Genomic DNA, 21824 nt, shown 5'->3' on the forward strand with positions numbered 1-21824 from the left:
TTGATTGGCTGACGCCAGCTTCGAGCAAGCCTCGAGCCTCAAAAGTTGAACATTGTTGAACTTTTGACGCCGATAGACGCTCGCGAGGCTTGCAACGCCTTGCCATGCTACCCACAATGCAGTTCGGCGAATTTTGAAAATATCCTACGTCACCCCATTCAAATGAATGGGCGAAGCGTTGGAAGCCTTTTTTGACGCCTGTAGTGTGTACGGGCCACAGTCCTAGCACTTGGCACATTTAATAAAACCACAGCATGAGATCTCAGGCAATAAGTACTTTCAATTCACCCAGAGATCAGGGAGATGGTACTTTATCCAACATGGCTTTGTAAATGAAAATGTACCAGTGACTGAGACTCCGTACAGTAAGTGATGGCAAAACCGCCTTGGTATACAGTGTACAGTAATGCGTAAGTGCTTTACAGTTTGTCACACATCTCAGTGCACTGTGATAGTAAAACCTTATTGTGGTGTAATAATATATCCAAAGAAGTCAGAAAATCATTAGTGATGTTTAACCACTCAGAAGACAGCCCATCAAAATGAACACATTGGGACCTTTCAGAGAGGTAGTTCACAAACCACCCCACTGCATGGAAGGATAAGCCAATACTAACTAGCCTCTGCTTCCAGATGCGATGATCGACGGTACCAAACGCTTTGGATAGGTCAACAAATAGAGCTGCACAACTCTGCTTATTGTCTAAAATACTCACCACATCATTCACCACTTTCATTGTCGCAGTGATGGTGCTATATTGCTTTCTGAAGCCTGACTGATGTTTAGACAGGATGTCATTTGTACATAAAAACACCTTTACCTGCTCACTCACTAGGCTTTCAAGAACCTTGGCCAGAACTGACAATTTAGAGAAGGGTATATCATTGTTTAATAAGCTGGCCTCCCCTCCTTTTAGTAGTGGCAGGACATAAACTGACTTCCATACTTTTGGGATTTTGTTCGTGCTGAGAGAGAGGTTAAAAAGAGTAGTGAGAGGTTGAGCAATAAAATCTGCAGCTATCTTTAAAAAGAAAGGTTCTACATTGTCCGGACCAGCCGGCTTTTTAGGATCTAGCTTGGTTAAGACTTCACAAACAACATCAACAGTAAAAGGAGTACAACTGAAAGGGTTTTCCAGACCACATTGTTCAGAGTCACCGACTGTGGTGTTCACAGAAGCAGAATTAGAAACAGAATCAAACAGAGAGCCACAGGACACAAAATGCTCATTAAAACAATTTAGTATGGTGGCCCTGTCCGATATAGAGCCAAGGGGCCGGAAGCGGGGGGGCCAGGGGGCCATTGGCCCCCCCACTTTTCAGCCCTGCCCCACATTTTCGCAGTGGCAGATGCCGCGGAACACTGTACAAATCCCGTTTCAATAATTCCTCTCTACTCTAAAATCGCATCTAAAACGCGATCTGATCTAGCTGTGTATATTTTGTTATTTTGTATTGTTATATATTCAATCTCACTAGCTACAGGCATTTTTGAAGGTTGTAAAGGGAAGACCACAGCTCGTCTCTCACTGGCCACTCTGCTCTTCCACAGCGCCGCTCCCCCTCCCTCCCGCTGAAATTATGAATGTAAGACATATAGTAATCATAGATAACACGTCAGGGTCCGTTACAGTTTGTTTTTATCTGATTTCAAATAAACAAAGTCTTGGCTTTCAGAATATTAAACTTGTTTCGGCAAATTCAGATGATAAATACAGCTTTGAAGCTTGTGACGGCATAATTACAAGCGGAGAACGTAGTAACTTAACGTCACTGCAGGCATAACAACAGCCGGTGTTTCTCGTGAATGTTTTCCGGAACAAACACAATACACACAAACGCAAAATTACACAAACACACACGTATATACCATAGGTATAGTCTATACACACGCAAACTCGCGAGCTTCCCCCAGACCAGTAATCCAAACGAAAATATCTTCCCTCCGTAGTATTTTGATTAATTGCTCCGCTAATAATCAATCAGATCGATCCAGAGAAGAGGACACTTTGAAGGCCTTTTTCTCAAAATGATGACTCTGTAACAGTCAGTATATAATGTGACATATTTTGCTTAATATTTGGAGTACAAAAACAATCCTGATATCATCAGAAAGCTAGGAATCAAAATGTGTCTTCGGGTCAATGCGACTGATTTCGATGGAGCAGGTCACTTTGCATTAGGTAAAATAAAGCAGGCAGACATAACAGGAAGAATATGTAAATTTTAACCCAATCAAATAGGACATTGTCACACCATGCAAATGTATCCATGTAAATTACAACCAATAAAAAAGCTTGGATATGTTTATTTGTTACGTTGTTTACTTTATTTGTTACGTTGTTCTGTATGTGTCAGCCATTAAGCTAGATATAAAGAATATATACACTTGCAAACATGTCAGAAGAACCAGCGCAGAAGAAAACTAAATACAGTCAATCTAAACTTAAATGTAACAACTGGAAGGTCACATCCCTGACATCCACATCTCCGGAGCCTGGACCTTCTTCAACCATAGAAACAGGCTGGTTCCGACTGCATGGAGGTTTGTTGTAGAGACATTGAGGCGGGTAAAGCTGTACAGCTAACTGTCGAAAAAAAGGAGACCGCTAGATTATTTGGGCAAAGAGAAAGGTACTTCAACGCAGAATGGTACAAAAATAGAGAGTGATTAATTATTTGCAAAACCACTAAACGACAGTGATACATTGCGATGTTAACAACCTCATGATAACCTCATATTTTTTTAACTTAGGATCATACCTGTGTTTAGTCTATAAAAAGGTAAATGTGTGCATTTTATGATAAAGTTGTGTATTACAGACTGTTGCAAAAACTAAGAAGCTTATAAACATCAGGTTTAAAACTAAAAGAGCTTTACAAAAAAGTAACACAATTAAAGATGTTTGGAGTTTTATTTGAGTTATTCATTTACATTTTTTGTCTAAGAGATGCTGATTTGTTACATACAGTTACGGCATTTCTTGTTTCTGCCGGAGAGAGGGGAGTTTGTCCCAAAGCTTGCTGCTGTGTTTACTCCCTCCATCTGACAGGAGGAGCCTCATGTGTCACTCCACGGAGTTCACTCCGTCACGGAGGGGTAGTGTAGGGCGTGGTTTGGGATTGGGCCATACACACGCACTTTTTTGCCCCCCCCACTTCTAAAATGAATCTGGCGCGCCAGATGCTGTGGTAATGCACGGAGGTAGCTCATTACGGATATCACTGGTGGATATCGATTTTATGGCTTTCCAGAATTTTCTAGGGTTGTTCAGGTTGTTTGTGGTAACTGACTGATAATACTTAGATTTAGCACTTTTGACATGTGAAGTGAAGCTATTCCTTAGCTGCTTAAAACGCAGCCATTCTACCTCTAAGCCTGATTTCCTAGTCTTTGCCCAGGCCTTGTTTCTCTCATGTAGGAGACTAGCAACCTGATCTCACCAGAATGCGTGACTCCACCACGACTCCTTAACACTGCATTGCGTGGTGGAGTCACGAACTTTGTTACATTTGCGTGTCGGCACCACGCAAACAACCCCAATGTAAAGTGAATGAGGCTCCTTTGTCGTGGTGCACACACGCATTTCTACAACGTCCCGCAGTGAGCTTTTATTCTATACAACGTTTTTTAAATCTACTTTATAGCGTGTAGTAACTCACGGGAGGCTTCTTTTATTTTATTTGTATTCATAATTATTTTTATTTTTCGTCAGAATGTAAAAATTACATTAGTTACGAATTTGTGTTCTCAAAAAACAGTGCATTGTGTGTAATGCAACTGTGATTTTTATTAAATTAGTTTTGTTTTTAAGGAAGGCCAGAGCTTCAGCTGTGTCAAATAGATTGTTCCCTTTAGTTAACGTTATTTAAAAGATAATGATCATGTCTTGTATTACGAGCGTCCATTCCCATTGGATAACGGAGAATTTTACACCCGGAAGTAAGTAGCCTATTCTCCTTACTGTCGATTGATTTTACAGTGATATCTGCACTACTCATCGACTAAAAAACACCAAATTGTCCTTGTTGATTACACAACATTGATTGGTTTGAATTGTGTACAATGCTTTTGTATTTTCCTCCTTCGATTCGGAGAAACAAATATTCTTTTCGGAGTTTTTGGACGGCAGAAGACACTACACTACCCAGAATCCTCAGCTATCGTTTGGGACTACACCATGAACCCCGTGATCAGCCCTCAAGCTCTTTGATTGGTTGACCTCCAACTGCATTCCATATGAAAAAAAACGTTTCGTAAAAGAGAAAATCATACTTTATTCAGCAATGCTTGCTTTACTCTTTGATAGTCATCACATGAATGCATTGTAATAAATGGTTTGGCTGCATTAAATATTACACATCTGTCTTAGTTCTTTATTTATCTACAGAGATCGGGCATCAGCATAGACCGGAAACTATTCTTTTACCGTTCTGTTTTAATTTGACAATAAAGTTAGTAGTAATATTTTGTTTTGATATTATTGTTTTTTATTAACTACTAGACGACTGGGTCATGTTAAGACCATCTTTTTTTGGTTGCTATGGATTTTTTCCATCGCTTTTGTGTTACAAATATCAAAACAATAACAAAATAATATTCGTCGTAAACTAAACCGGAAACAGCAGTATATTTTATTTTGTTAACACTGTAAACTTGACAGCCTTTTAACCTATGCTTTTAACCCAAACCACCTACTGGTTAAAGCACGTTATTACACGTTTAGAGTAATTGCAATGCAGGAAGATTGTGTTGCTTTTTAATGACTGTTTAAAATGCCTTTTTCTTAATGTCTTTCATTTTTGTAAAGCACTTTTGAATGTGTTATATTTTATGAAAACATTCAAATATTAAGAGTACATACAAAATAGTGGGAAAGTAGAAGGTCAATTATATAAATATAGAATAGAAAATATCAAGAAGATACTCAAATGATATCTAGAATAAAACAGTTTAGTGCCTGATAGGAGGATGTGCTAACTAATAAGGCTTTATTTAAAGAAATGTGCAGAATACGACAGTGTAATGGTGGAAGTATACACACATTGATAGATGTCTTGTAATGCACTGTTGATGAACCTGTGACCTAAGTTTGTCATTCATTGCATAACTACGCTATTGTGTATATGATATGTAGGGTTGGGTACCGAGAACCGGTTCCGGTTCGGAACCGGTTCCAACATTTCGATTCCAACGGTATCATTTAGAAATGTGAATTTCGGTTCCGCTTTTCAATTCCTGAGGAACTGTTTCTCGCAGCTCTCCGTAGCCTGCTGCATGACTGCGGCGGGGCGGGATATGTAGCGTTGTATCTACATTTCCTACAGTGTAACCTGAGACCAGGGCCGGCCCGTCGCACTGGCATTATAAATGTTCGCCTAGGGCGCCAGATCTGTGGAGGCGCTGCGCTGACAGCTCTGGGAGAAAAAATAAATGTTTTGACCGTTGGGGCTCATCCTAATTTTCGACCTTGATGTAACAACATTCATAATTAAGTAAATGTAACACCCTTTTCACCCCGGTTACACTTTTCATTTGCCCTGTACGATGGGCGCTGCAAGTGATGAAAATGGGGGATGTTGGCTTATCTGGCAACCGCAGCTCACAGCCAAAGTGCGCGTGAGCGAGGGAGAAAGGGAGGGTGCACTGGAACCGGCGCTGTTGTTATTAGCATCTGGTGCTAGCTGCTCTGACGGAAGAAGAAGATGTTTCTACAATGATGTGGAGGGAGAGTCCTCTCCAGTCAGACTGAGAGGCTGATAACTACAGCTCAGTGAGGTAAAGGACTCTGAGGGTTTAGATAGTTCACTTTAGTCTAAGTTATCTCAGTGGGTCTCAAACGTTTTGATCACAATTTATGTAAACACATATTTCCAAGGCTCTCCTTTATAATTATTGGGATAAAACAGGTTTGAAATCATTCCAATGTATACTATAGGACAGTAAACCAGACATATCGTTTTAAACTGGAGAGATAAAAAGATATGCATAAATAAAATAGTAAAATAAGATATGAATGAACAACAAAAATAAAATGCATTACATGTAGGCTATTTGTTATTTAATTATTAAAATGTAAACTGATCTTTTTCATATGGGTGTTTAGAGTTGTACCCCCTAGATCTAGTCTCTAGTAATTCTGCGTGTGCACCAGATTGAAGCATTTACTTCAAAATGTTCAAACATTTCTTCCCGGTATGCCTGAGAGGCAGATATGCTTGTTTTTCTCAACAAGAACTGTTTTTAAAAGTTGGACTGTTGCAGCTTCAGTGGTTCTCAGGTTAAAGTTACATAGCAGAGAATATAAATAGACTGATTAATGTGAATATTACTTTAAACTAACCTGTGTAAAAGTTTCTCAAATAAATGTAATTTTTTTGGTGGAAGAAGCATGTATCATTTGTTTACCCTGCCCCTCAAAGAATCGGAATCGAGAACCGTTAAGAACCGGAATCGAAAAGTAGAATCGGAATCGGAATCGTGGAAATTCAAACGATACCCAACCCTAATGATATGTCAATAAACCTTAGAAAATCTTGAAATATTGAAAGGGATGTGCAAAATAGCAATTATATACAGTCTTTAATGAACTATTAGAGAATAACGAGTAATGAATATGCTTTAAACGGATCTGCAGATAAATATTTAGTCTTCTCAAGCACCAACTATCAAATATCTCGCCTGATTGTTGGCACCTGACAATCACCTTCACTGAATTTCATTCAGGTGTAACTAAAGTCTGATTTAAGGCTTGTTTATATTTCACATCATTAATCCAAATCTGTAAAGTAACTAAAATAAATGTAGTGGAGTAAAAATACCAGGTTAACCTTAAAGAAAGCCCTCAGGATTATAAAAGACCCCATCACCCCAGCCACAAACTGTTCTGTCTGCTGCCGTCTGGCAGGCGGTACCACAGCATTTGGACTAAAACCACCAGACACAGAGACAGCTTCATCCCACAGGCCAGAAGATTATTAAACACCTGAATTTAGAAATAACATTAATCTGGCTGCTACTTAGAAATTATTTATCTAATATATCATATTCCAATCACTTGTATATAGACTCTTATTGCACTATTTCACTATTTTTTCTGTGTATCTGTTTTATTGCGTAGCACTGTTGGAGGAGCCTGTGACCTAAGGGGGGGAGGGGGGTAGGACACGTTCTATTCCTGTTTTGAATAGTGTGCCGTCGATGGGTTTCATTCCATTTCAAAGTCCTTTTGGACGCTCTGTGTGTAAACGTCGCGCATCCAATCACAGAGGTTGAGGACTGATCACGGGGTTTGTCAAGCTAAGCACATGGTGTAGTTCCAAACGATAGCTGAGGATTCTGGGTAGTGTAGTGTCTTTGGCCATCCTAAAACTCCGAAAAAATATTTGTTTCTCCGAATCGAAGGGGGAAAATACAAAAGCATTGCACACAATTCAAACCAATCAATGTTGTGTAATTAACAAGGACAATTTGGTGTTTTTTAGTCGATGAGTAGTGCAGATATCACTGTAAAATCAATCGACAGTAAGGAGAATAGGCTACTTACTTCCGGGTGTAAAATTCTCCGTTATCCAATGGGAATGGACGCTCGTAATACAATACAGAGGACATGATCATTATCTTTTAAATAACGTTAACTGAAGGGAACAATCTATTTGACACAGCTGAAGCTCTGGCCTTCCTTAAAAACGAACTAATTTAATAAAAATCACAGTTGCATTACACACAATGCACTGTTTTTTGAGAACATAAATTCGTAACTAATGTAATTTTACATTCTGACGAAAAATAAAAATTATTATGAATACAAAGAAAATAAAAGAAGCCTCCCGTGAGTTACTACAAGCTATAAAGTAGATTTTAAAAACGTTTTATAGAATAAAAGCTCCCTGAAGGACGTTGTAGAAATGCGTAAGTGCACCACGACAAAGGAGCCTCATTCACTTTACATTGGGGTTGTTTGCGTGGTGCCGACACGCAAATGTAACAAAGTTCGTGACTCTACCACGCATTGTGGTGTTAAGGAGTCGTGGTGGAGTCACGCATTCTGGTGAGATCAGGTTGGAGACTAGATAATTCATTCTTAAAATGTATTTAAGGTACAATAAATGTCTACTGAATGTGAAATTCAAGTGAAATATGTGTTTATCACAGAAAAGGGTAACTGACAGTGAATGCATGTTAGTGGAACTGTGTCAGGAAAGTGAAGTGTTAATTAAAGAATGTTAATTAACTGAAATGCATAGAACAGAAAGTTAATATACATGATTTTGTTGTGCAATAAAACAATCAGAGAAGCATCTGCAAGGTACTTAATACAGGTATCATCACTGCTACTGTGGTCATATCGGGGACCCGTTATAGCTGAGATGTGAAGGGGGTGATGTTTTTTGTCTGTTTTCTGTTCCTGCAGTTTTTTGAACAGACGCACGTTCAGAGGATGAAGCTATTAACGTGCTGCTACCATAAACTGGCTGTAGCCCACAAACTGAAGCAGAATGATCAAGTTAAATAATAACAAGCTCCAGTGCTATAATTCCATAATTCCATACTCATAAATAAAATGACATGCAAATAACATTTTCTTGGCTGTGGACTTGTCCTGTACATAATTATGTTGAGCTCATGGTAATCCTAACCCTAACCCTGGGCGAGAGCTGTTGGTGTCTGAACTGCCAACTGTGAGGGATATCCTGAGGTATGGCAGCTACTTGAGGGATCAAACTAAAGATGGCAGGAGGAACTACCCAGTGGACCAGCTGGTGGGTGACATTTTCCCTGGTCTGATTGGTCAGTGTAGCAAAGTGAATGCTCTTTTCAAGCCACCTGTTATTAATGAAAAGTTGACCATCATGTCCAAGCTGAAGGAGGTCTGGAATCAGGCAGTGAAGTTTTCCCTTGGGAAGGGCAAACTTGATGCCAAGGAGAGGTTCAGTGTCAAGTTAGACAAATTATTTAATATTTTCACTTGCAAGTGTCGGATTACCAGTTGTGAGGGGGGAGGCTGTGATGGCTGTGTGATCCAAGCCCACATTAACTTTTCCTGCAGCAGAGGGAAAAGGATTCCTTTAAAATATCTTGCATACATCAAGGGACAGAAAGAGAAGTTTGGAAGTAAAGGACCCCTTGCGGAGGGGGGCCTCATCTGAGGCGCACCTATGCGCTTATGTGGCGCAATTAGGGTGGCACGGCACGGTTTCGCCGCTGCGAGGCTCCACTAGCATCATCAAATAACTGTGCGTGGGGCCTCAAATTGGCCCCTGGCCCTGGTTATTCTTGAAAATACTTCATCTGCAATATCTTTTTGGGCCGTAAATCAATATACTTATGTTATTATAATGTAATTTTAAGTTTTCACATCTTTATTCATCATTTTTTCAAAATGTACATCTCTTCAGTTCAAACCCTGAACGCATACCTGAGTGGACATATACAAATCTCTTTTAAAACTAGATTTAAAAAAAAAAAGAGTTCAAATCTTGTTTTTCATGCCCCAAGAGCAATAATAACACTTGGTAAAAAAATCCTGACTGAGGCTTTCATAATTCATGCATGAAAGGGTTAATAAAATACTCAGGGGAGTTTCCTGAATTTTCATGCCCAAAGCCAAGCACTAGGCCCTGGGCAAATTAAGAGGCTGATCTGGGGCACTTTTTTTCCACTTTCCCTGGTGCTAGAAACTCAAGTCAGGCATCCCTGGAATCGTCTCAGAGAGTAGATGATCAGTGGGGCCTTCTTTTTACTGAAACATAATGTTTCGATGTATATTTCCATTGAAAATGCTAACCGCTAGCCACAAAGCTAGCATTGCAGCCACTGCTCCGTTTTCGGAGACTTTGCACACGTTATTCACAAACATTTTCACACGCTAGGAGTATGGGAGTACTTTCATTCGCTTTGTCTTGATCTGTAGATGTGATTTGATGTGTCGTGTGTCCCCCAAAAATAACAATCGACAGTGTAAACATAATTATGTAAATAACCCAATTTGTGTTCTGTGACACGGAAAAGGATTTTACTTTTCGTTGCAGTGTCTTAAATGTAAATGGGTTAACTTCCTGTTTGAAGTTGTTGCTATGGAAACAACATCACGGAGAAAAAAGTAATATCTTCTACATATAATAACGGACAAAGTAAAGAATGAAGTGTAGGCTATGTTTAAATGTTCGGAATTTGACCGTGTATGATGGTCCTCTTGAGTTGCCGTACAGCCAATGGCGTACAGCCATTGCTCCGTTTTCATGTTTTTTTTACATGTTTTTCACAAACATTTTCACACGCTAGGAGTATAGAGAGGCGAAGTCACGCCCATCTACTTCCGGCCCATGGGACCCTGGAAGCGAAAAATTAACATTGAATTCAATGGAGAGAGAACACGTATATTTTGATCCCGTTTGAATTGTGCCACGAACTACACATATGATGTTTGTCAATCTTAAACAATAAGTTCCATGTCAAAAAAGTCACATTTTGTCGTAAAACTGTTGAAATATAAGACTATGAAAAATACGCGACTACAAAGACTACAAATCCCAAATCCCATTCTGGCTCGCGTAAGTGATGTCACAGGCGATAATGCTCCAAGTGGTTGTGACTCGTAATTAAAGCGAAGAAGAAGAAGAAGAAGAAGATCTCATAACTGATTTATTCCCTCCAATAAATAAGAGATTGCTAAAAATAAATTCACTTTTACAATATGCCTGTGTGCTTTGTACCAGGTTGTAATCACATAAGTGATCATACCACTTGCTCGTTCTATCGATTCCCGTCTGATGAAAGGACCAGGAGTCGTTGGACCAAACATATCAGGTAATACACATGTTGTGCATGGAACACAGTCAAGCTAGCTACATAGCTAGTAGCGAGCACGTTAGTTAGCATCACATTACTTAGCCTTGTCATTTGTCTTAGCCTTAACATGAAGTGAACCCAAATGTTAAACAGTAAGAGTAGTCATGATGCTAAGTATGTTGTGAAACATTTGAAGAGGAGCCTATCGCCCCCTCCACCAGGTGCTAAAGGGGCGGGAGGTAGGCTAACGGCAGATTAGCATCTGCGATCTTTTCTACTTAATGCTATCTGCTCAAATGGTTAACATTGAACATTAAAAGATCAGGCAGTTCAGGGAGTCGAAGGAAGGCAGGCAGGCAGCTTTGCATGACATTTATTTATTTATTTATAGAAGGACCATGCATACAAAAACATTAATCTCAGCAAAGAGAAGAGATGCAATATGCCAGATTATAGCTAATAGCTAATTTCCATCTGTGGTCCATTCTTCTGGATTATTAAAAGAGATAATTATTTAAATTGTTGTTACTTTAAAGTGTTGTTACTGACCTTTTTCTCTTTTATTTTCTTTACCTCACCTGTAACTGCTGAGACCCTGAGGAACATGCACACTGACCTGCTCTGGCAACCTGATTTCCACTGTACGTAATAGTATTTGGTTATGGTATTTTATTTATATACATCAAAGGCACAATGCACCCCCCAGAGACACACATGTATTGAGTGTGATATTTTGCATAGGTCAAGTGAAATCATCTTTACATACTAGAAAACTGTAGGAGTGGCAACTTGTTTTGAAATTGAATTTTTAATATCCGATAATGAAGTTGATCTGTTTTCTTTATTCTTCTCTCTTCCCAGCTCCATCCATCACCGTGCTCTGTTCCTGCAGGTCCTGCTTGCTAATCAATGCTTTATTTTTGTACACAATTACAAACAAAGTCAATGTATTGTATGACATGAAGTTGTGCTTCATTCGGAGTCAATAATAAATTCATTCTGCCTTCAACTGCACAATGATTGTAGACTGCACCGACATCCATGTAGCTGCCCCCCAGTAAGATGAACCAAGCAAAGAGGGTCACTATCATGCCCAAGGACATCCCGCTGCATCCGCGGAGAGAGGGCTTAGACTGACCTGAGACCAGCACACCCAAACACAACGGCTCTTTTAAGAGCCACCTACAGTTTCAAAGAGTTGCAATCCTACGTTATTATAATGATTAAACTGGTTCATGTATCACTTAGTTTACTGAACCGTGATGAATGAAATAAATGAGTGAGGTAGTGGTTTAAATAAGTTACAAAGACATTACTATATGAGTAACAGGTCAGTGTAAACACAAGCTTCTGTCAATTATGGATCACTCAAACTATTTATATAAAAATATGTAATAAAGTTCTAAAACAAGTATTTGGTATATTCCTTGATAGCTTTTGGAGAAGGTTGTTTTAAGTTTACTAAAATCTATCGTTTCAACTGTTTCACTTTATAAAAAGGAACAGGTGAGTAGAGCATTATTGAGTTTCTTATTCTGTCAGTAAATTATCCAAATGAAATGTTTATCATTATTTTATTCAACCCTAAACAAATTGATTGTACCTTTTTAATAATGACCTTACATGGTTAAGTTAAATTAACTTCAGAAAATCAAATCTGTTCTGAGAAAAAACTATTAAATGTTTAAAGATAGGAATTTGCCATCCCACTGAAAAACAGTCCGTAGAGATTTAAAGGCGTAGTTGTAGTTCAGTCCAACGTTTCATTTGGATTCATTTCTCCAACAGTCAACTATTTTCATAAAGAATATATATATTTTTCAAAGTCAACTTTATTGTCAATCTTACTCAGTTTGTGTTTATAGACAGAGATCAAAAATACTTTTAAATCAAATAAAATTATACAATTTACAGATATGTATACAAATATATATATATATATCCTATATTATGATGGTGGACACTTCACCTCCAGCAGGGCAGATGGCTGCACAAGTCCATCGGGGGATGCTCCCAAAACACAGACTCACTCACAAAGAGACCAGACTCGAACACTGTCTCCTGATAGGCCTGCACAAAAGCCTTCACCCCTTCGGCCTCGTTTACAACCCCCCAGTTGACAGCCATGACTCCGTCCAAGTTGTACCCCCCGAGCACCCTCTTCATGAGGGACGCGCATGGAGTGGATGAAAGTCCCGACCGCAGCACAGCACCAAACTTGCTGGCTGTCAACCTGCCCCGCCTGTGTAACTGCCACTTTGTCCGCTGTCCTCCGGTGGCTGTCTGGATGGCAGCTTGCTGGTCTCTGCTCAGTCGCATTGAGGCCCCTCAAGCCCCCGACCCCCATGCCCCTTCACCAGCTCCGGCACGGTGACAATGGCCTGATGTTGAGGCCGCGGCTCTGGCTCAGGTGACAAAAGCCATGCCATGCCACACTGTGCGCCCCTCAGTGCAGACCTGAACCAGTCTACATCCTGAGTGGCGATGTCTCTGGCCAGTGGGTTGTATGTCTCCTCTCACTGTTGGTAAAGTTGAGACACCGGCTGGACTACTTTGGAAGTGCCAGGCTTCCTCCACTGGCACTCAACATCTGTGGAGCTGATCTGCCACATGGCACATATTGCCAATGCTGCAGCGTGGCTGCATTTGTACATCCCCCGTGCACAATCACAGACAGCGCTCTGCATCGCGCCATCGTCTCCCATGCAGATCTGTACAAATAAAGAAAGTACCATGTTTGTTAGCATGCTATAATAGATTGAATGAGCAATAATACAAGGATGGTCCGGATCTGGGGGTGGGAGGGGTTATTTTTCCATAGTTTTGTCTGATTGTTGTTATTGTTTGTTTTTTCTGTATTTTTTGTAATGTGTGTTGTACTGGTTGTGATTGTACATTGTATTTTTCTAAATGTGTATGAATACATTTTTGAAAAACATTTGATCAACAATAAAAAAGGATTTGGTCAGGATCTAGACTCAGTGTGTAGTTTAATCAATGCTCTCTACATTAGGAAAACACATACCAGTGTACCAGAGGGAGTCACACACAGCTGTGCCTGGATAACCAAACAAATTGACAAGATAACCAAAACCCTTGAATCTACACACAGCAAATAAACTCAAATGACACAACGAGATGTAAAAGGAGATCACACATACAGTATAGTCGATATAAAACTGGCCGCTTCAATCTGAAGAGCAACTAAAACAAAACACGGGAGTTTACCTTGTTCTTGTGAACACTAATGTTATCCACAGCATACACACAGACCACAAAGTTCTAAAGGAGAACACTAGTTACTGAAACAAAACACGTTAGTGTACCTTGTTAGCTAATGTTAGCTAGCTGACATTAACGTTACACATTGCACTCATATTACTCACCAACATCTTGTAAAGCCGGTCCCGCTGCTCTTACAGAACCGAATAACTCCCCTTTCGTGTATGTACAGCTCTCAACGTGTCCAGACTTGTAGTCACCTCGTTTTATACTTTTATTCTCATTCTGAAAGAAACAGGTGAAATTTGCTAACGTGACGGCCATCTTTGTGATGGTGACGCGTATTGTGCGAGACCAAGAGACCTGTAGTTCACTCAGCGGTTTCACACAAAAAAATGTGTAACTTCACAGTTTTACGACACATTTTAATTTTTTTTACTTGCAAAATATTCTTTTAAATTGACAAACATCATATGTGTCATTCGTGGCACAATTCAAACGGGATCAAAAGATAACCTTTCTCTCTCCATTGACTTCAATGTATAATTTTACGCTTCCGGGGTCCCATGGAGGCTCCCGGAAAGGGAGGGACTTCGCCTCTCTATAGGAATTTGGTTCGTCATGATCTGTAGATGTGATTTGCACCCCTGGGTAAATTACCGTACAGCCAATCACAATGCGTACAATGCGTGACGTCATAGGTAAGAGACGGCCCCCGAACACATATGGTACCCCGAACACATATGGTACCGACACAGGCTGTCTGAGGGCGGGCTGTCATTCATAATTGCATTGAGGCGTTTTTTTCTTTCTTTGTATCTCATGGAATTCTCATTCCACTTTGTTCGTTGTTTTTGTTTGCTGTTTAGCTGTTAATGCTGCAATAGGCTTCAAATGCCCCTTTGCCTTTCTCCTTTGATATCTGTAAAATGGTAGGTATACAAAAATCAATTATAGAATTACAGTATACTGCATGATGTGCTCAGTCTCTCTCTTTCTGAGTCTCTCTCTCTCTGTCTCTCTCTTTGTCTGTCTCCCTCTTTCTCACTCACTCTCTCACACACAATGTGAAGATGTCTTGTTCTAACCTCTCTCCTTCCTTCCTTCTGTACTCTTCCAGCAGCTCTGGGTTGCTGTACACTTTCTCTCTGTGCTTCACCACCCTCACCTTGGAAGCTGCCCTTTTCCTTTCCACCTTTTCTGACCTTAATTTCAAGAGGGATTCAGTATTAATTAAATAAATTAGATTAAAATAATAAATATACATTATTTCTTTATAGTTAAATCTCACCATACATAGCTGCACACATTTTTTTCATTCGGTTTTTCATTACCGCAACAATTTTGTTCATTACCGTAACAGCCTCCTATATGACATGGTAATGAATGCAGAGCATTACGGTAATGAATGACTATAACATAGGGTGACCAGACGTCCCCGTTTTCCGGGGACAGTCCCCGTTTGTATTGGCCTGTCCCCGGTTGAAACTGTCCCCGAAAATGTCCCCGTGTTTTAATATACGTTAAAAACACATAGCAAGGTGAAATACAACTTTTCATGTCAGGAAACAATGAGTAAACAGACTGTGGTCAAGCCAGCCCCAACTTCGGAAAACACAGTCAAGCCAGCCCGCACGTTGTATTGCGGTGCACGAATATCCTATGATTACGGTAGAGGCCTGTAAAAACTGCCTTCAAAATAAAAGCGTTTACTCGGTCAATAACAAATATACCTACAAAACACACCAAACATATTCATATATACTGGAGCTTAAATTAAGAAATATGTACTATATAATGTGATCAATAATAATTTAAAACAAACTACATATAACTAACACATTATAACTGAGTGAATGTAAAATGTATACAGTTATGAAGACATATCTGACATTTCCACTGGGTGACTTTAAAATGTATGCTGTTTAAAATCTCAAATTAGATCTATTGTCCATCTATATTTTGATTTATTATTTAATGGAAACTGTCCATAATCAAAGAGTCATTCGAAGTCAATCAAATACTTATTTCACTTCAGGGTGATAGCAGCAGGAGACCCCATCTAGTCAATCAGAGAAAATCAGGACAATCTGATGTAGAATTTCAAAATAAAATACTTTTGAAATCTCATATATGGGCTATCGTCCTTCTGTTTTTACACAAGAATAAATATAAAACTGTCAAATTATGAAAGACTTATTTCACTCCAGGGTAATAGCAGGACACCCCATATAGTCACTCAGAGGGAATCAGGACTATCTGATGTAGAGTTTCAAAATAAAAGATCTTTGAAGTCTCATATATGAGCTATCGTCCCTCTGTTTGTATCCAACAGTTCAAATGTTCGAATTACATTGAACCAGAATTGTCCCCCTTTTTTCTTTAACAGTGAAGAAAATTGGATATGTTAATGATCTATTGACCGCAAAACTCAAAATATCCCCGGTTTTAATTTTGAAAATCTGGTCACCTTACCATAACACTAGCTAGCATAATAGTTAGCATAGCCATGATGCTACAGAAGAAATATGTGCACTATCATTCTGGCTCTATAAAAGCTACTTTTCTATTGATTTTGGAATCAATAAATAAAAAAAAAACATTACATAATACCCCATTACGGTAATGACAGTTAGTAGTGTTCACTGGGGTGTCAGTAAATGTAATCTTTAACATATCTATAGCTTGACCTTGAAAGTACATCTTACCTTGTAGCCATCTTGCATCTTCTCTTCCATACAATGCATCATGGGTAAAAAAACACTTTATTTAAACAAACAGGAATATTTATGGGGCCAAATAGGCAGTGCATCGGTAATGAACGCCACATGCTCCGGACACACATATTAATCCAAACATATTTTAATTAATAAATGTTAGACCCCAAATAATTATATTACCAGTAAGAATGTACCATTTCAATAATTATTTGTATTTTTCTATGTATTAAATTGTGCAGATTTATTGTGATATTTTGGGGTTAAATGTAAAAAAATAAACTCTGGACGCATTGCGGTAATGAATATCTACATGGAAAAATGGTGAAAAAAATATTAATTACTACCTCAACTACAAAAATGGCAATAGTACCACATAAAATACACAATCCAGTTTGATATAGAATTGATTATTTTGATTATTTTTGTAATTTTGTCTGTCAATTCCTCACAGACACACAACAATCAGGGGCGTGGTCGACAATCACAGGAGTGGGAGACACACAAGGAAGGGAGGTCAGAGTATCTGAAACGAGAGGAAAGGTTACTATTCAAAATGAAAGGGGAAAATCACTAGACAAAGACAAAAACACTTAACTAAACTAACATAATTTGCGAGAGATGACAAAAAGTGAGAAGCTCCATGCTATACCCCGGTGATCGTGTCCTTTTTCGAAACCTGACACCGAGAGGAGGCACTGGAAAGCTTCATAACCATTGGGAAGAGAACATCCACTATGTAATCCGCAAGGTTGGATAAGACATTCCAGTTTATGAAATCAGACCTGAGCAGGGAAGAGGAAGATCGAGAATAATGCATCGCAATCTGTTGCTACTTTGTGATCACGTACATCTGGAAATTCATCCAAAGACAGTGTCCAAGCCAAATAATGAAAGAAGGATGACAGAGACAGCTGCTGAAGGCACCGCTCAGGAACAGGAAGATGACGAAGAGGAATCTGAGTACTACTACAAGCCAGTAGAACATTCTCAAATGCCCTATTGATGTAACCATGGAGCAGTCTAACACACAAGATGGTGCTGAACACAACACACCAGTGTTGAGTACAGATGAGCCTGTGGTTAAAGAGATGCCTATAACAAACGCACAAGAGTCTGATACACAGCAAGAAGATGTGTTGCCAGAGGAAAATTGTGAGTGTGGAGATGTTCAACCTGTTGAGGAAGCACAGCATGAGAATCCAACATCCCCATACTCAGATTCAGGTGGAGATGAAAGGGAGCAAAGAGATGATCTACCAACAGAGGCGGACTGGCCACCGGGACGTTCGGGACGTTCGGGACGAATCCCGATGTGCCGGTACTGAAGTGGGCCGGTCGGACGATGGGGGCCGGTTCGGAAAAGTCACCCCCCACGTCGACAATATACCAGCGGTATTTACTTGCGGTACCGAGGTGGGCCGGTCGGATAATTCACTAGCACCCCACCCCACCCCCCCATCGACAACTTACTACTACATTTATGTAGGGAAGGTCAACCAGTGGCAATGTGGACAAACCCATTTCAAGTATTCCAACCATTATATGTGCAGGGATACTAGGCATAAAACAGACATGGACAGTGTATTATAGAGAATGTTAGGACTGAGACTGTTTGACACAAACAGAAACAGTAGTTCAGTAGATTTATTGTGTTCATGCCAAAATTAATCACTTTATTGACACACCTCAAGACCAAATAGAATGTTTCAGGATAAAACCTTTAGTTTATAGCTTTTTAGATGTCGGGACGACATCAAATTTAGCAGGGGAGTGTGTAATAGATAGATAACAATAGATTTTTTTAATAGAAGAAAATAAATTCATGTGTTCTTGTGATAAAATATGTAATGTAGCTAAAAAGATCATATATTACATTAGACACACAACGATTGTATGGTATATAAATACTAAACTGTGAAGATAACTAATATTTACGTTTTGACATGTTGATTTGGTGCCCCCCGCCCCTCCAAGCAATACATAATAGAATATATAAAGAATAAATGAAAAATCTCTACAAAAGACCAACACACTACAAAAACTGAAACGTATTGACATGTTGGTTATATACATAAAGAAGGTTTCAAATGTATTCAGTATTGTATGCACATGTTTTAATTGGGGGGTGTATGTCACATCCTCTAGGGGGGTCCAGGGTATGCCCCCCCGGAAAGATTTGTTTTAACATTTTAAAGTAAAATGCTTCAATCTGGTGCACTTTGAGCATAATTACTAGAGACTAGATCTAGGGGGTACAACTCTAAAACACCCATATGAAAAAGATCGGTTTACATTTTAATAATCAAATAAGTATGTGAACATAACCAATAACCTACCATCGCCAATAACAAATAAATGTAACGTATTTTATTTGTTGTTGTTCATTCCATATCTTATTTTACCTAGTTAACATTTATTTATTCATGCATATTTTTTAATATCTCCAGTTTTAAACAATATTTTTGGTTTACTGTCCTAAAGTATACATTGGAATGATTTCAAACCTGTTTTTATTTATTCCAATAATTATAAAGGTGTGCCTTGTAAATATGTGTTTACATAAATTGTGACCAAATCGTTTGAGACCCATTGAGATAACTTAGACTAAAGTGAAACACTCAGAGTCCTTTACCTCACTGAGCTGTAGTTATCAGCCTCAATCCAACAACAATCCGTGATACCGATGCATGTGTGCCCTCTCTCTTGCTCGCTCAGAGGCTCGCTCGCACTTTGGCTGTGAGTTGCGGCGGGCGCCAGATAAGTCAACATCCCCCACTTTCATCACTTACATACTTTATTCAATTATTAATGTAAATGTATTACATCAAGGGCAGAAAATTAGGCCGAATAGAAATGTAAAATTAATTAATTTAATTTAATTTTTTCTCCCAGCGCAGCGCCCCTCCAGATCTGGTGCCCTAGGCGAAAGGCTAGTTCGCCAGTGCCTAGGGCCGGCCCTGGGTCCATGGGTAATACCCTCACTTGAATAAATGTACGTGATGAAACAGCATTTTCACTCTTGTGATAATTTCTCCCCATCTGAAAGGTATGTTACCGGTGAAGAAATAAAACTAAAAGTGTTGTAATTGTTCTTTAATACTTCCAGAGTGCCTGCGACAGTTTGGGGAAAATGTTAGTACATTTTAGAGGAGTTTAACGGTGTGTTGACTGACAAGTATCGTTGGACAGGAATATGTGTGTAAGCTAGGTCCCCATTTTTTATTGGAGACAGGTACAGAGCGGAGCTGAGCGCTCGTGCCGCCATATTACAGCTGTAAAGCTGAATATGTTTAAATATCAGTGGCGTTTTTACATGTACAAAAGTGGTGGGGCACAAATAACTTATATGTCTATATAAGCTTCTGCAGTGAGGTTCATGGCTGGTGAGGCACTGGCACTGACTCTTCAGGTTTACAAATATTATATTTTGACCTAAATCAGAATATAATATTATTTTCAAAAGCTTTTTTTGTCTGATGCTTCAATTAATTGTAAACAACAGAAAGATACCCAAAAAATGTAAATTGTATCATTTAAATATTGAATTGTTCTCTCTTAGTAAGATCCCATTTTCAATAAAATTGCGGTCTTACCTTGACTTGAAGATGAAGTCCATTTGCCTATCCTTCTGGACAAAAATCTCTATTACTTTTGTGTAAAAGTTCTCCTTATCTTCTTGTAGTTTCAAAAGTCTATCATGAAACTAATCGATAGATTTATGATTCAAACATTATAAAAGTAGGGTAGACATGTGGATATTATCCTGCTGAACAAAACGTGCATTTATCTAACAGCTACGTTTCCCACAGATCTTATTTTGAGCAATTTTCTAAAATCCTATGGAGAAATGTCATTGCTTTTTTGTGGAGGGAAGCCATGCGCAGCTTACTTCCTGGTTTCAGGACGCGTCTCTCTCCTCCTCTTCACACACTACACTTTTCGCGGCACACTTACTTACAGCCAATCAGCTCTGAATTATGTGAGATGACGTATGGTGGGGATGGCAGCTCAGTGCCCCATGGTCATTATTTTTTGCCACACACATTAAATAGGAAAATACACTGAGCATGCACAGTGTAGTTTTTACAGTCACCGTTCACTTAGACAGTGAGAGGGAGGGGCAGGATCGGATTTTGTCCCACATGGCTCTAAACAGCTCAATAGGCACACACTGTAGACACTAATTAGAAGAACACAGACTAAAACAGCAATATACAGATGTAGCACCTAATTTCAGACAGTTTGAAACGCGAGGGCCGTGATTGGTACGTGATCTTCCCTCGCTCAAGGGAACACCTCAAGCTTGACTTGAGACCGCCCCCGTGATAAATAAATGTAATTATAATGAAACCAGCTGCAATGGATTATTGATTCACCAGGGGGTGCAGTTGGGTTCCACACTGGAGCTCATGTGAAATAAAGTCAGATACAGCGGAACTTTGTTAAGATCCATATGTCACGGATATCATACTCTGTGCTAAATAAGAGACATGTAATCATTTACAAAACATCACCATGTTGTTATTTAACAAAATAATGTTGTTTAGTCGAAAAAAACGAACAGGAGGAGATGCAGCCACGATCATTTATGTTTATGTTCGCCGAATTGACATGAAATCACTGACACATATGAATATACTGTATTCAACTTTATTAAAACGTTATTAACGTGCCTAAACTCAGTAATTCACAACAAATATTTATATTTTAATGGAGCCTCGTCGGCAGATCAGGATCTTGATCAGCATGAAGGGTGTTATTTTCCCCATAAGGAACAAGTCGCTGCAAATTATCCCGCTTATTACATGGTCACATTCTCAACAAAGTAAAGACATGACTCCCAATATTAATTGAAATGCTTTTATGGATTTAGAAAATGTTTTTATTGATTTAAAAAATAGTTGTATTGATTTAAATTGAAATGCATCCGCTAAGAAAAATAGTCCGTTGTTACTGTTTTTTAAACAGTCTGAATGAAACGGCAGCTCTCTCCCCCCCCCCCCCCCCTGATCTTTCTTCTCCAGCAGCTAAGTTAACTGTAGGTTTTTAAACGCAGACTTTTGTTCCTCCATGTTTCGTTGTTATTGTTT

Source organism: Pseudochaenichthys georgianus, chromosome 8 (assembly GCF_902827115.2).
Source record: "Pseudochaenichthys georgianus chromosome 8, fPseGeo1.2, whole genome shotgun sequence".
Classification (NCBI taxonomy): domain Eukaryota; kingdom Metazoa; phylum Chordata; class Actinopteri; order Perciformes; family Channichthyidae; genus Pseudochaenichthys; species Pseudochaenichthys georgianus.